This window comes from Dama dama, chromosome X (assembly GCF_033118175.1).
Source record: "Dama dama isolate Ldn47 chromosome X, ASM3311817v1, whole genome shotgun sequence".
Taxonomy (NCBI): Eukaryota; Metazoa; Chordata; class Mammalia; order Artiodactyla; family Cervidae; genus Dama; species Dama dama.
In genome coordinates this window covers 29,060,166-29,078,124 of record NC_083714.1, presented here as the reverse complement: position 1 = coordinate 29,078,124, position 17,959 = coordinate 29,060,166, and positions in this window count along the sequence as shown.

Below are 17,959 nucleotides of genomic sequence, written 5' to 3'. Positions count from 1 at the left end.
GGATGGGATGGGGAGAGAGGGGGGCTCAGGATGGGGGACACATGTACACCTATAGCTGGTTCATGTCAATGTATGGCAAAAACCACTTCAATATTGTAAAGTAATTAGCCTCCAATTAAAATAAATAAATACATTTTTCAAAATACTTTTAATTTTCATGAATTCAATTTGTCTATTAATATTTTTTCTTTTGTTGCCTGTGACATTGGGCTTCTTGTTTCTTCTTGATTCACTCTTAGTAAGTCATATGTGTCTACAGATTTATCCATTTCTTCTACATTGTCAAATATTTTCACGTATAATTGTTAATACTCATTTCTGATGATCATTTTTATTTGTATGGGATTAGCTGTAATATCTCCCTCATTTCCCTGTTTTCTTTGCGTCTTCTCTCTCTTACTTTTGGTCCAACTAAAAGTTTGTCAATTTTGTTTATCTTTTCAATAAGCCAACTGCCAACTCAATTTTGTCAAGTTGTTTAAGAGTATTTCTGTTACTTATTTCATTTATTTCTGCTCTAATCTTTATTACTTCTTTTATTTATCTTGACTTTAGGTTTAGTTTGTTCTCCTTTTTCTAGTTCCTTGAACCACATGTTAGCTTATTTGATATCTTTCTTCCTTATTTAATACAAGCATTTATTAATACACATGCCCATTTAAGAACTGATTTTGCTATATCCAGTAAGTTTTTGTGTGTTGTATTTTCATTTTTGTCTTGAGAAATTTTCTAATTTCTCTTTTGATTTCTTCCTTGACTCAGTGATTAAGAGTGTGTTGTTTAATTTCCATGCATTTCCCAATTTCCTTTTGTTATTTATTTCTAGTTTTATTCCATGTGGGATCAAACCAAATGTCTATAAGCATGTAACTAGATAAATAAATTGTTATGTAGTCATATAATGGTTTATAATAACAATGAAAATGAATAAATAATAACTACATACAATTATATGGATGGATATTTCAAACATAATGTTCAGTGAAAAACAAACCACAGCATATGATTCAGAAAAACCTAATCTATGGGGTTAGAAGTAAGAATGGTGGTTGCTTTTGAAAAAGGGTGGAGGTAGTAACTGGGAGGTACTGAAGAATGACACTGATGTGCTAGCAATGCTCTATTTCCTAATCTGGGAAGTGGCCATATAAATGTATTAACTTTTTAATAATTGATTGAGTTCTTATATGTGTACTTCTTTGTACAATTCAATAAAAAATTAAATATATATAAACACCAATAGTAAACAAGTATTATTAGCATGTTTACTGGAAGGGAATCATTTTCTGGATTTCAGATTTAGATGTAGAACTGTACAAGTGACTATAAGTGATAGGGTTCTTTGGAATTTTAGCATAGTGGGCCAGAAAGAGAAAAAGAGAGGTTTGAGAAATATGGAGTTCCTTGAAATTTAGACTTGGAATGTGTCCCTTTTGATATCATTCAAACTTCTGAAATAGGAAGGAATTTTTACCGTAGTGTAAATGGAAATAATGGTTAAAATTCTTGATGGAAAATGTCTTATAACTTTGAATCAAAAACTCTTTGGGGATGCCACTGCATGCACGCTGGTGGTGCTAGGGCTCCCCAGGTGGCACCAGTGGTCAAGAGCCCACCTGCCAATGCAGGAGACATAAGAGACGTGGGTTCAATCCCTGGGTCAGGAAGACCCACTGGAGGAGGGCATGGTAACCCACTCCAGTATTCTTGCCTGGAGAATCCCATGATCAGAGGAACCTGGAGGGCTATAGTCCATAGGGTCGCAAAGAGTCAGACATGAATGAAGTGGCTGAGCATGTATACAGGCATGGACTGTAGCCCGCCAGGCTCCTCTGTCCATGAGATTTCCCAGGCAAGAATACTCGAGCATGTTGCCATTTCCTTTTCCAGGGGATCGTTCCAACCCAGGAATTTAACCCATGTCTCTTAAATATCCTGCATTTGCCAAGCGGGTTATGTAACACTAGTGCCACCTGGGAAGCCCCCATTAGCACTTCTTAAAATCAGACATTTTACATATTACAATCTCTATCTTACTGGTTCAATTGTATATGCAGGTAGTCAGTTTCAGTGCTGTATACCTTCTATTTTAGAGCAATCACCCATAACTTTAAGACAGAAAGTATATGCTACCCATTTTTCAATATAGATATTCAGGGTGTGGTATAAGATTTTTTTCAATAAGAGTAACAAATCACCCTGATATTTTGGACAATATTTTGAATTTTAAATGCTTTTATTCTGTTCTTCCAAGTCTTACTGTTTTCCCATAGACAGCAGAGGGTATCAAGAAATGTTCCTCCTATTCAATATAGTTTTGCAAGTTTTGACCACAGCAATCAGAGCAGAAAAAGACTTGCATGGAATCAAGATTGGAAAAGAAGAATTAAAACTCTCACTGTTTGCAGATGACATGATCCTCTACATAGAAAACCCTAAAGACTCCACTAGAAAATTACTAGAGCTAATCAATGAATATAATAAAGTTGCAGGATGTAAAATTAACACACAGAAATCCCTTGCATTCTTATACACTAACAATGAGAAAACAGAAAGAGAAATTAAGGAGACAATTCCATTCACCTTTGCAACAAAAAGAATAAAATACTTAGGAATATATCTACCTAAAGAAACAAAAGACCTATATATAGAAAACTATAAAACACTGGTGAAAGAAATCAAAGAGGACACAAATAGATGGAGAAATATACCGTGTTCATGGATCAGAAGAATCAGTATAGTGTAAATGAGTATAATACCCAAAGCAATCTATAGACTCAATGCAATCCCTATCAAGCTATCAACGGTATTTTTCAGAGAACTAGAACAAATAATTTCACAATTTGTATGGAAATACAAAAAACCTCGAATAGCCAAAGCAATCTTAAGAAAGAAGAATGGAACTGGAGGAATCAACCTGCCTGACTTCAGAGTATACTACAAGGCTACAGTCATCAAGACAGTATGGTACTTGCACAGACAGGAATATAGATCAATGGAACAAAACTGAAAGCCCAGAGATAAATCCACGCACCTATGGACACCTTATCTTTGACAAAGGAGGGAAGAATATACAATGGTGATAAGACAAATCTCTTTAACAAGTGGTTCTGGGAAAACTGGTCAACCACTTGTAAAAGAATGAAACTAGAACACTTTTTAACACCATACACAAAAACAAACTCAAAATGGATCTAAATGATCCATTTAGAGCCTTTTAGATCAAAAGATCTAAATGTAAGACCAGAAACTATAAAACTCCTAGAGGTAAACATAGGCAAAACACTCTCTGACATAAACCACAGCAGAATCCTCTATGACCCACCTCCCAGAATATTGGAAATAAAAGCAAAAATAAACAAATGGGATCTAATTAAAATTAAAAGCTTCTGCACAACAAAGGAAACTATAAGCGAGGTGAAAAGACAGCCTTCAGAATGGGAGAAAATAATAGAAAATGAAGCAATGGACAAAGGATTAATCTCAAAAATATACAAGCAACTTCTGCAGCTCAATTCCAGAAAAACAAAAGACCCAATCAGAAAGAGGGCCAAAGAACTAAACAGACATTTCTCCAAAGAAGACATACAGATGGCTAAGAAACACATGAAAAGATGCTCAACATCACTCATTATCAGAGAAATGCAAATCAAAACCACAAAGAGGGACCATTTCACACCAGTCAGAATGGCTGCTATCCAAAAGTATACAAGCAATAAATGCTGGAGAGGGTGTGGAGAAAAGGGAACCCTCTTACACTGTTGGTGGGAATGCAAACTAGTACAGCCAGTATGGTGAACAGTGTGGAGATTTCTTAAAAAAAACTGGAAATTGAACTGCCATATGACCCAGCAATCCCGCTGCTGGGTATATACACTGAGGAAACCAGAATTGAAAGAGACGTGTGTGCTCCAATCACAGCACTGTTTATAATAACCAGGACATGGAAACAACCTAGATGTCCATCAGCAGATGAATGGATAGGAAAGATGTGGTACGTATACACAATGGAATATTACTCAGCCATTAAAAAGAATACATTTGAATCAGTTCTAATGAGGTAGATGAAACTGGAACCTATTATACGGAGTGAAGTAAGCCATAAAAAAAGAAAAAAAAAATCAATACAGTATACTAACACATATATATGGAATTTAGAAAGATGGTAATGATAACCCTGTATGCGAGACAGCAAAATGACACAGATGTGTTGAACAGTCTTTCGGACTCTCTGGGAGAGTATATATATAGGAGAATGACATTGAAACATGTATATTATCATATGTGAAATGAATCGCCAGTCCAGTTTTGATGCATGATACAGGATGCTCGAGGCTGGTGCACTGGGATGACCCAGAGGGATGGGATGGGGAGGGAGGTGGAAGGGGGGTTCAGGATGGGGAACACATGTACACCCATTGTGGATTCGAGTCAATGTATGGCAAAACCAATACAATGTTGTAAGGTAAAATTAATTAATTAATTAATTTAAAAAATGATGGGAAAAATTTTCCATCATCATTCTTTTTTTTCTTATTTTGAGAAATAATATTGTTTTTATCAAGTATAACTTGCTAATATTTCAAGTATGATTTCTATTTTGCACATACTGATGAAATTTCATGTCTAATATCACAATTACTATGGAATCACACAAGAGTTATAATTTCAATATGTTAATGTTCTTATGAAAATTCTTTAGGTGACTTCTGCTCTATCAGATTTTAGGAGATCCTGCTATGCTAACCAGTATATGATTTTTGACACTGGCAGGAAAAAGTCTCATGATTAAATATGTTTTATTAAGGGGAGAGGATGTAATAGGTAACCTAAAAAATCAATTGAGAGCAATTATTAGTGTGCACTATTATTACAAATCCAAGCTAATCTGAATTTGTGAAAAATCTGAGTCAGAATTTCCTAAAGTACATCCTATGATAGTCTAATAACTACCAACATAGTTGGTGTTTTCCAGAACACTGAATATAAAATGTTGATCCAAGTAAGTAATTAAAAAGGTGACAATATGACCTCAAATTTGGAAAGGCTTTTAAAGCAGTGTTTCTCGAAAATCTCCTGAGATATATGCTAAAAATGCAGACAGGGCTCCACTTCAGAGATATTGAATAAGGCTTCTATATTTTAACAAGCATCCCTAAGAATTCTGATTTACACTAAATCTTGACAAGTATTGTCTTAGAAAACCACAGTCTAGTGTGGCTCATTTTTTAAATGGAGAACTGAGATTACCACATACCTAGTTAAAAAAGAGACAGGATGCTGAGTTTTGCCAGACATTTAATCTTTTCACAATGCCATGATATTCTCTATAGTAATCTATCATTCACCAATACTTTTACAAATAATATTGTATTTTACTCCTTCAACATCCCAAAAGATAAGAAGTTCAGGTTATTATTTATCCCCATCACACAGACAATATCCATATGCATGTATAGATATTAATGTAATCATTATTTTGAATAAACTGACTCTTGGAGTAATTAACTTAAGCCAAAGCCACTCTTCCTACCCTGGAGGTGGGGCTGGAAGTTCTAACCCCCTAGTCCCCTGGTTGGTTCCTATGGCAACGAGCCTACCATTCTGAAACTATCTAGGGGATTCCAGCTACCAATCATCTCATTGCCATAAACTCAGATAAGTTTTGAAAGGGGCTTGTTATATACAACAAAAGATGCTTCTAACACCTCTATCACTCAGAATATTCCAGGGGTTCTCAGAAGCCTCATGCCAAGGACTAATAAAGATCAAGTATTGCTAAATTGCTTTGTTTCAGTCTTGTCCAACTCTTTACAACCCTAGGGACTGTAGCCTGCCAGGCTCCTCTGTCCATGTGATTCTCCAGGTAAGAATAGTGGAGTGGGTTGCCATTTCCTACTCCAAGGGATCTTCCCAGGGGTCTTGTGTCTTCTGCACTGGCAGGCAGGTTCTTTATTGCTAGTACCACCTGGCAAGCCCACAACATCACATATGCCAAAATTTGAAAAAGAAAAATAAGAAACTTCAGAAAAGCCTACTTCCCAGCTGGTTCTAGGTATTTTCACCATAAAAATCTTTGCCACAGCAGTTTCTCCACTCAATTAATTTGCCATAAGACAATTTGGCCCTAAACGATAAAATAACTGATTGATTGTTTGGTTTCATTTCTCCATTGATACAATATTACCACTTTTATATGCTATAAATCTTGAACCCTACAATGGGCTATACAGTGATGAGTTGACATGATGGGATTAAACTAGTGAATAAGAACTATGTGTATTGACTTAATAGAAAACACCATGGTAAGAAAACTTACTGAAAGTGTGAAATAAGAGAGTATAAAAGCCATATTGCATACTATACTAGAAAAATGATAATATATCAGTTTATAAATCCTTCAGTGAGCAGTCATCCCTCCCACCCATCAAAACCAAAAGTTTACCAAGCAATAACAAATATACAGGTGGCATAGTGGTAAAGAATCTGCCTGTCAATGCAGGAGGCTGAAGAGATACCAGTTTGATCCCTGGGTTGGGAAGATGCCTTGGGGAAGGGACTGGCTACCCACTCCATTATTCTTGCCTGGAGAATCTAATAGACAGAGGAGCCCTGTGGGCTACAGCCTGTAGCGTGGCAAAGAGTCAAACATGACTATAAGCAACTTAGAACACACAGACAACAAATGTCAAAGAGGTGGCTAGTAATTCACAACAGTCTTCAACAGGATTAATTATTGATTCTTATGCTAATTTACATATAACTGCTTGTTCTTTAATGCTTTGTTTACCAAATTTATCATGCAATATTAGAAGTTGGAGACAAGAGAAGAATCAAGTGCCTTCTCTCCCCCGCAATAAGAAATGATAACATGATTCTTGATGACTATGTTTCTTTAAAATAATGCAAAAAAATTTTTTTATATTTGATATTGGAGAACATGATGCAGACAGGATGTTGGTATTTGGCACAGAATCTGGCTTAGATGATTTGGTGAAATATAAGGACTGAGCATATGATGGAATATTTAAATACAGTCCAGATATGTACAACCTCTGATATATGTTACATATATTAATAGGAAATAATAGCGGCCCTTGTCTGTTTATTTTACTACGAGGGAAATCTAAAGACTTACAACAGACACTTTTATATCTTAAAAAACTTAAATCCTGAATCCTTAATGATTAACTTTGAGAAAGAAAGTATCATCACTTACCTGGGAAGCCCTCTCTAAAATATACCCAAATACAATTATAACCATGAACCTACACATATTTTAGATGTATTCAAATATCTTTCTATTTTCATTATTCACAATAAAATCTTTAAACAATTATAATTTTGTTATCAATTTTTCACATTTCATTGTGTACTTTTTAATGTTTCTCTTTAATATTTTTTTCTATTTTTCTTTCAGTTACATTAAGATATAATTGACATACAGCTTGATGTAAGTTTAAGGTATACAACATAAAGACTTGGCTTACATACATCATGAACACCATACAAAATTTAGTGAACACCCATCATGTCACATAGACACAAAAATAAAGAAAGTGATGAGAACTCTTAGTATTTACTCTCTTAACTTTCATATATAACATACAGCAGAGTTAGTTATATTTATTATGTTGTACACTACATCTCAAGCACTTATTTATCTCATAACTGGAAGTTTGCAACTTTTAACCATCTTCATTCAATTCCCCTTCCTCCAGTCCATGCCACTAATAACCACAAATATGATGTGCTTCCTATGAGTTTATGTGTTTGTTGTTGAAATATAATTGACATACAATACTATGTAGTTCCTGGTACACAACATAATGATTTGATATTTCTATACATTTCAAAATGATCGCCGTGATAAATCTAGTTACCATCTGTCACATGCACAGATATTACATAATTATTGGCTATATTCCCCACACTGTAAATTTCATACATGTGACTCACTTGTTTTCTAGTTGAAAGCTTGTACCTCTTAATCTCCCTTACCTATTTCTTTCCTCTTCCCCCATGTCCCCCCTCTGGTAACCACTTGTTTGTTCTCTATATCTATTATTTTTTCTGCTTAGCTGTGTTTTCCCACTTGTTTTTTTAGATTCTACATACAAACATGATATTTGTCTTTCTTTGTCTGACAATTCACCTAGCATAATACCTCTGATCCATTCATGATGTTGCAAATGGCAAGATGTCATTATTTTCTTATGGCTGGGTAATATAATATTGGGTATGTATATATGCATATATAGGCTTCCCATGTAGCTCAGATGGTAAAGAATCTGCCTGAAATGCAGGAAATCAGGTTCGATCCCTGGGTTGGGAAGACCCCTGGAGAAGGGAATGGCAACCCACTCCAGTATTCTTGCCTAGAGAATTCCATGGACAGAGGAGCCTGGGGGGCTGTAGCCCATGGGGTCACAAAGAGTCAGACACAACTGAGTGACTAACACATACACACACATATGTGTGTCTCATGTCTTCTTTATTAATTCATTTATTGATGACACTTAAGTTGCTTCTGTATCTTGCTATTATAAATAGTGCTGTAATGAATATAGGGGCATTCATATCTTTTTGAATTAGTATTTTTGTTTTCATCTAATAAATACCCAGTACTGGAACTGATGGAGCATATGATAGTTCTACTTTAATTAGAAAAAAATCTCCACACTGTTTTCCATCATGACTGAACCACTTTACAATCTCACCAAGTACATAAGATTTCCCTTCTTTCACATCCTCACCAACACATTATCTTTTTGATAATAGCCATTCTGACAAGTGTGAAGTAAAATAACATTGTGGGTTTGAGTTGCATTTAACTGATGATTGCTAATGCTGAATATATTATCATATCCTTGTTGGCCATCTATATGTCTTTTTTGTAAAAATGTCTATCCAGAATCTCTGCCCATTTTTTAATGGAGTAGTTTAGTATTTCTGATGTTGAGTTGTATGAGTTATTTGTATATTTTGGCTATTAACCCCTTTCCCAGGTAGATTGCTTATCTCTGCTTTCCTCATTTCTTCTATGGTTTTATTTTGTTCCTTCTTTTGGAACATAATTCTGTCACCTCATTTTGCCTGATCTGCTGTTCTTATTTATGAATTTGGGCAGTTGGTAGCATTTTCTGATCATAGAGAAATGGCTCTATGTAGGAAGTGTCTTATGAGGACTAGCAGTGATGTCCCCAGTGGTCACCAGAGCTGTATGCTCTAGGAGTGTCACCTATGTTGGCTGCGTGGGTCTTTCTGTTGCAGCAGGTTTACTACTATTGGCACTCTGGTAGGTGTGGCTGCTTCCTGGTCCAGTTAATTGCCTTGCTCAGAGGCTGCTGGTTACTTGTGGGTGGGGCTGGGTTCTGGTATGGTTGACTGCAGGGCCACAGGAGTTCTGGTTCTGGTTCCAGCCTGCTGGTGTGTGGGGTAAAGTCACAAGGTGATCTCGGGTGCAGAGCCCCTGCGTGTCCTGGGGATAATACTGGCCCACTCATGTGCAGAGCTAGGTCCCAGGGTAGCCAGCTGCAGGGTCAGGTTCCTAGTGACAGTTAGTTAGTGACAGCCTACTGGGGGGCAAGGTTGTTTTCTGACATGGGTTTTCTAACAGCTGGGTCCCAGGGTAACTGGCTGCAGGATCTAGCAAGTCCTAGAGCTGGTATTAAACTGATGCTGCATGAGTGGGGCTAGATCATGGGATGGTTGGCTGAGTGGCCCAAAGTGTCCTGGAATTGGTTTCTACCTGCTGGTGTGCAGGTCTGGGGCCCAGAACATCCCAGGATGGTGCATGCCTGCTGGTGGGTGAACCTAGGGTTGGAGTGAGTGCTGGCCAAGTGGTGAGCAGAGCTGGGTACAGGCACCTCTGGTTGCAAGGTCTATGGGTCCCACACCTGGAGTAGGTTTTTCAATGGTGGGACCTGGACCCAGAGGGTCCTGGAGTTATTGCTGGGTCACTGGTGGGTGGAGCCATGTCCTAGGATCTCTGGCTGTGTGGTTTGTGGGTTCCAGCAATTTTGTTGGCTGACAGGTGGGTGGAGCTGGAGCCCAAGAGGTGCCAGGGTTGGTGCCCACACTCTGGTGGTTGAAGCTTGGTCCAGGGGCTAGTGTCAGTATGCTGATGAGTAGAGCCAGGTCTTAGAGCAACTTTTGGCATAGTGGTAGGCCAGCGGGGTCCAGTCTGGTGACTGGCTATAAGGCTCTGGAAATCCAGGGCTACTGCCAGCTCATTGGTGGATGGGGCTAGGTCCTGGATCATCTGATAGGCAGGGCTGGGTTCTGGCGTTAATGAGCTAAAGAGAAAATTCCAATATGACACTTGGCAGCATTAGTGTCCTCATGATAGGATGAGATCCCCCAAATGGTTGCTGCCAGTGTCTCTGTCTGCAGGGTAGGCTCCAACTGTCTGCTGCTTCTCTTGGAGTCTCTGCCAGATCAGCAAGTGGGTCTGACCCAGGCTCCTTCCCAACTACTGCTTCTATCTTGAGTCTTAGAGCATATGAAATTTTGTGTGCACAGTTTAAAAGCAGAATCATGGTTTTCTACAACCCTTTCATTCTCCCAAAAGCAAGTCACAGTGGTCTTCATAGTCAAATGTTCTAGGGGCTCCTCTTCCTTACTAGCTTACTTACACATGATTCAACCTTTGACTCACAATTAAGTGCAGGTTGAGATACACAATTCAGAACAGCTTTAAGGAGAGTCCCAATCCAATAATCCTTTCACTATATGACAACTGGCTAAACTGATTTATGTTAGTCAAAGCTTCAGCAGGCACTCACCAATATACAGCACAAAGAAGCAAGGTCAAAGCACAAGTTAGCCAGAGGGCAGTTGCTCACAGTGCATGTTCACCAGCATACAGCAGAGTCAGTTTGAAATCCAAAGAAGAGAGAAAAGACACCTGGTGGTGAGGGACAGCATCTCAGTATTTGAAACTTGGGGCCAATTGCTGTCATCACTCGACAGAGACAGGATGGATTCTTCAACCAAAATTTGTTTTGGATGTCGACACTAATGACACATACCCCCAAAGAGTATGGAAAAATTCATCACTCACATAATGAGTTCTTCTGGGGAGAGCAAAGCAAGCTCTCAAACAGGTTCAAGAATGGCTTAAGAGAGCAGAGGGAGACTGGCTTGAATTTATTGAGGCAAAAGGGGATAAAGCTGGAGAGTTCCACATAGGTCAGGGCATGGATGGTCTGAACTTCCTTTTGGCCCACAAAAGAGAATACCTTGACTTTCATATCAGATATAGGTAAGTGGGGGAAGAGGTGTGGGAGTGCTCTTTTATGGAAAAATGTGATGTAAATTCAAGGTGTCTAGCACAGTTTTGAATTCTCATTATATTATAACCAAACATTGCATGTTGTTTTCAGTTGAACTGCTTTTTACTAGATTTATGGTTGCTCTTCAGTCACTCAGTCATGTCCGACTGTTTATGATCCCATGGACTGTAGCACACCAGGCTTCCCTGTCCTTCACCATCTCCTGGAGTGTGCTCAAACTGATGTCCTTTGAGTCGGTGATGCCATCCAACCATCTCATCCTCTGTCATCCCCTTCTCCTCAAGCCTTCCATCTTTTTCAGCATCAGGGTCTTTTCCAATGAGTCCACACTTTGCCTCATGTGGCCAAAGTATTGGCGCTTCAGCATCAGTCCTTCCAATGAAAATTCAGAGTTGATTTCATTTAGCATTGACTGATTTGATCCCCTTGATGTCCAAGAGACTCTCAAGAGTCTTCTACAGTACCACATTTCAAAGGCAACAGTTCCTCGGTGCTCAGCCTTTTTTATTGTCCAATTCTCACATCCATTCAGGAGTACTGGAAAAAACACTGCTTTGACTATACACATCTTTGTAGGAAAGTGATATCTCTGCTTTTTAATATGCTGTCTAGGTTTGTCATAGCTTTACTTCCAAGAGAAAATGTCTTTTAATGTCGTGGCTACAGTCAATACCCATAGTGGTTTTGGAGCTCAACAAGATAAAGTATGTCCCCTTCTCTTGCTGCCTTCAATCTTTATCAGCATCAGGGTCTTTCCAAAGAGTCAGTTCTTCGCATCAGGTGGCTAAAGTATTGGAGTTTCAGCTTCAGCATCAGTCCTTTCAATGAACACCCAGGACTGATCTCCTTTAGGATGGACTGGTTGGATCTCATTGCAGTCCAAGGGAATCTCAAGAGTTTTCTCCAACACCACATTTCAAAAGCATCAATTCTTCAGCATTCAACTTTCTGTATGGTCTAACTCTCACATCCATACATGACTACTGGAAAAACCACAGCTTTGGCTAGATGGACCTTTGTTGTTAAACTAATGTTTATGCTTTTTATATGCTGTCTAGGTTGGTCATAGCTTTTCTTCCAAGGGGCAAGCATCTTTTCATCATGGTTGCAGTCAACATCTGCAGTGATTTTGAAGCCCAAGAAAATAAAGTCTGTTACTGTTTCTGATGTTGCCCCATCTATTTGCCATGAAGTGATCAGACTGCTTCCCATGATCTTCATTTTCTGAAGGTTGAGATTCAAGCCAGCTTTTTCACTCTCCTCTTTCACTTTCATCAAGAGGCTTTTTAGTTCCTCTTCTCTTTGTGCCATAAGGATGGTGTCATCTGCATATCTGAAGTTATTGATATTTCTTCCTGCACTCTTGATTCCAGATTGTGATTCATTCAGCCCAGCATTTCACATGATGTACTCTGAAAATAATTTTAATAAGCAGAATGACAATATAAACTTTGATGTATTCCTCTCCCAATTTGGAACCAGTCCATTGTTCCATGTCTGGTTCTAACTGTTGCTTCTTACTTGCATACAGATTTTTCAGGAGGCAGGTAAGATGGTCTGTTAGTCCCATCTGGTGAAGAAATTTCCACAGTTTGTTGTGATCCACACTGTCAAAGGCTTTGGCCTAGTCTGTAAAGAATAAGTAGATGCTTTTCTGGAAGTTTCATGCTTTTTCTATGATCTAATGGATGCTAGAGGTTGATCTCTAGGTCCTCTGACTTTTCTAGACCCACCTTGAACATCTTACAGTTCTTGGTTCACATACGGCTGAAGCCTAGCATTGAGAATTTTGACCATTACTTTGCTAGCGTGTGAGATGAGTGCAGTTGTGTGGTAGTTTGAACATTCATTGGCATCGCATTTCTTTGGGACTGGAATGAAAACTGACCTTTTCTAGTCCTGTGGCCACTGATGAGTTTTCCAAATTTCCTGGCATATTGAGTGCAGTACTTTCACAGCCTCATCTTCTAGGATTTGAAATAGCTCAGCTGGAATTTCATCACCTCCACTAGCTTTGTTTGTAGTGACATTTCCTGAGACCCACTTGACTTCTCATTACAGGATGTCTGGCTCTAAGTGAGTTATCACACTCTTGTGGTTATCTGGGTCATTAAAATCTTTTATGTAGAGTTCTTCTGTGTATTCTTGCCACCTCTTATTATCACCTGCTTCTGTTAAGTACATAACATTTCTGTCCTTATTGTGCCCATCTTTGCCTGAAATATTCCCTTGGTATCTCTAGTTTTCTTGAAGAGCTCTCTAGTCTTTTCAATTCTATTGTTTTCTTCTATTTCTTTGCTCTGATCACTTAGAAAGGCTTTCTTATCTCTCCTTGCTATTCTTCAGAACTCTGCATTCAGATGGGTATATCTTTCTTTTTCTCCTTTGCCTTTAGTTGCTCTTCTTTTCTCAGCTATTTGTAAGGCCTCCTCAGACTGCCATTTTGCCTATCTGCATTTCTTTTTCTTGGGGATGGTCTTGATCACCACCTCCTGTATAATGTCATGAACTTCTGTCCATAGTTCTTCAGGCACTCTGTCTATCAGATCTACTCCTATGAATCTATTTGTCACTTCCACTGAATAATTGTAAGGGGTTTGATTTAGGTCATACCTGAACAGCCTAATGGTTTTCCCTACTTCCTTCAATTTAAGTCTGAATTTTGCAATAAGGAGTTCATGATCTGAGCCACATTATGACTGGAAGCTGACAGTTTACCATCGTATGGAAAACCAGTTATCCCAGCTCAGTTTACTATACAGATCATTGTTTCACCACTGATTTGAAAATTCAACTTTTATGTAAAATAAATATACCAAAGTTTCTATTTGAATTCTGATACACTGGATAGATCTATTTTCACTGAAAGCAGATAATCTTATACTACTGTAATTGGATACAACAAGATCCCATGTAAACTTCTCAGCCTATCCTAGTCTGATGTATTTATTATTTCAGATGAACATAACGTTTAATTTATCAATTTTCATTGGATATTCTAAAATACTCAAAGAATTAAAACTATGAAAACTATTGGTCTAAATTAGCAAGTGAAAAATAGTTAAAATACTGCCTTCATCTATTTACCATCTATTTAAAGACATGTTCAGAAAGATAGTTGTAAAAAGTGTGCATATCACAGGGTGTTTTCAGTCTTTAGTGCTTAGGGTTCTTTTTTAAAAAATATTCATTCATATACTTGAGTTTGTAACAATAAAAATATTCACTGATTTTAAGCTTAACATTTTCTAAAGCAAACATCATGAAGCAGGGGACATGATCTAGTATATGCATAGTGATTTGAGTATTCACTCCTCTAGTAGCTCATCAATGTTGCTTTGAGCAGTAAGCATAATATTGTGTCTCATGTGTTCAGGTGGTTGGGATTATAGAGATGAATGACATATACTTGTACTTGTTGTATATTGTATATTGGGATAGAAAAATAGGTACATAAAAATTTCTAATACAAAATGGCAATTATTTTATATCATTATCTGTAGGAAAACAAAAGCAATAAACTCTGCTAGCATTGATGGCAGAGGGGCTTCAGAGAAGAAGAACCATTTGAGTTTAGCCTTAAGGAATGAGGACACTTTCATCACTCTGCAGCTCTAGGTGAGGAAGGGAAAGCAATTCCTACAAAGAGGAAAAAGACATCTAGTCCTATTTTATTTTGTGGAGAAGGCACCTAACAGCTTATTACTTTCAGTCTTAAATGATGCTAATGTGGAAAGATGGGCAAACATCAGAGACCAAAAACAGAAAGCAAAAGCATCAAGGGAACAAGGGACTTTGGACAAGTGCTGATCAGGAAATAATAACATGAGAAACTGCTTTGAAAAATGCAAGATTCTTCTGAGGAAAGAAGAACTCAGAGCTGCATTTACTGGAAGGAAGCAACTGTCAAAGCAGTCTGACTAAGATCAGCTTGTTATGTTGGCAGTTATGTAAGAAATATGGGTTGCTGTACATTTAGGACCTATGGAGGAGGCTTGAGAAAAGGGGGTAGGTATTCCAGAAATGATTCAATAGGTAGAAAGAGAAGGTTAGAAATAAAATACTGCTGCCACTTATAAAATAAATTAATCATAAGCCATACACAGACACTTTTATCTAAAGGCACCAGAATGCCTAACCTCTGAGAGAAGGCATCCCCAAATTCTGTGTAGTCAAGGAAAAAAACAAGGGCTCATGACTCAAGGCTTAACAGCAGTTAACATAGGACATGGTAGGTTTGGGGCAGTAGGGGAGAGAGAAACAAGACTATGTATGAACATATGTACATATATATATATATATATATATACACATATATATACATATATACATATTTACATTATCAATAAAAACAGAAGACAATTTAATCATATGCTTATTATTGTTCTATATAATGTCAGGTGTTCTACTTATATTGCTCCATTCAATCCTAGAAGACTCTAAGATATAGATACATGCTATCATCATTCCCATTTTAAACATGAGAAAACCAAGTGTTATAGAAGTTAAGAAACTTACTCAAGGTCAAATAGCTTTTAGGTGGTGAAGCTATAAATTGAGATTGGACTTCAAATCCTGTAGTACAAACTGCTCAACTGGATAGTGTTAACATTCCCTCTGTTACAACCCTACTGTAAGTCATCATCATATCATACCTGAGTAGTGCCAAGAGCCTGACACTGCTCTGATCCTACACTGTTAACAACATTCAATGAAATTTCTAAAACAGAAATCAGACTACATCATTTTCCTTTTTCAAACCATGTAGCAGCTCTCCATTGGACATAAGAAAAAATTCAGGTTCTTACCCCACAAGTCCCTAGAAGACCTCATTTCTGCCTCTCCAGCCTCAGTCTTTTACCTCTACTCTGCCCCTCTCTGACTGTACTCCAGTTACACTCAACCCTTTCCAGTTCCTCAACACACTGTTCTTGTTCTCACCTCATGACATGACTGCTTGCTCTTCAACTTAAAATGCTCTTCTTCAAAATCTTCACACAACTGACTGTATCTCATTCTTCAAATCTTGATTCAGATATCAACTCCTCAGAGAAGGTTTCCCCACACCCTTTAGCCAAAGCAGCTCTCCTCTGCCCCACACCAATACCATGAACCACCCTTTCGCCATAAAAAGAGAAATAACTTGATGACAGGAACTATTAACTTTATGTCTTTCACTATAAGTCCAGAACAAAGAACAATATCTGGCACATACTAGGCACTCAAGACATTTGTTTACTGAAATACTGGTATCTATCTTAAAGTGTCATACTCACATGTATATATAAGTATACATGCACACACACACATGCTTTTGTGAAATACGTGAGCTTAATGTTATCTCATACAAGTGGAATGTACACCCAACACCACAAATGTCATCTCAATGTCAAGACTAATGATGCCACACATACACCAGGAAAATATGAAAATGATTATTCCTCACATAATGAATTATGCATCAAAAATAGAGTGAGGCCAAGAAAAAAAAAGGAGAAAAAATAGCAACTGTGAGGTGATGGATAATTAGATGATTGTGATTCTTTCATGCTATAAATGTAGTTATAGTAATAGATACACTCAAAACATCAAGTTCTATACTTTAAACATATGCAATTTTTATTTGTCCATTATAAGTCAATAAAACTGAATAAAATTAAGATTACTCTCTTTTACAATTTACCCATTATATTTGTTTGTTAACTAAAACATTGCATGGTTAATTTAATTTGGACTTGTTTATGGAAGCCGTTATGGCAACTTCAGCATGAGGCAAGAAAAGGAGGTGAGTGTTCCACTGAATATCTGGTTCAGGAAATAGTGTTGTGTACTCTCAAAAGCAAAATGAATGTCTGGGTTCTCTCAGTGTGTAGAACTCCAAAGAGGATAAGGAGTGCCATGGTGAGACATTGTATTGTGGCTTTAATATGTGCAGAAAATGTGTGATCTTGATTTATATTTTGGGCATAATCTCTCCGGAGGAAAGAGAGTCTGTGAGTTCTTTACCCTAAATGAGACAACCTTGGATGGAAATTGTTTGAATTGGCCAGAAGAGACAGTCAACCCACTGGCAGTGGCCCAAATATCTATAAAGGTGTGAAGATGAAGCCAATTCTTGGCCAATACATTCTCTACTAAAGTAACTGCTTAAAGTTTGAACATTTGATATGACCTTCGAGTCAGTCCTTTATCAGGAACATTCTGATGAAGAGATGAAAACTGGCAACTCTCTCAAGCAAGCTCCATCAACTGTGATAGTGATGAAAACATTGGTTCAGTGAATGAACTCCCTTTGGTTTTTACTGTGTTGATCCTGAGGGGATCCACTGGTGTCCAAGGCGTCTAAGAGATGAACTCTTGTAGTAGTGTGGCATCTGACAGGGGGCTGAGCACAGGAGAAGGTACCCTCTCCTGAAGATAAGGTATGCAGAGGGCCCAGGTTCAGCTCCATCCTGTAGCAAGGAGGCCTCACTAGCTACGCTGAGCTTGCTACTTCTGTAATCAAAGGCCAAATGGGCAGCTGGATATGGAGAGTCATAGGTTCAAGACCTGAGAAAGTCTATATTTCCAGGCAAGTCCAGCGTGTACCCACAATTGCTACACTAAGGGCATACAGCACTGGGCCAAGGTGTGCACTTCCTTGTATTAGAAGCCCATGAAAC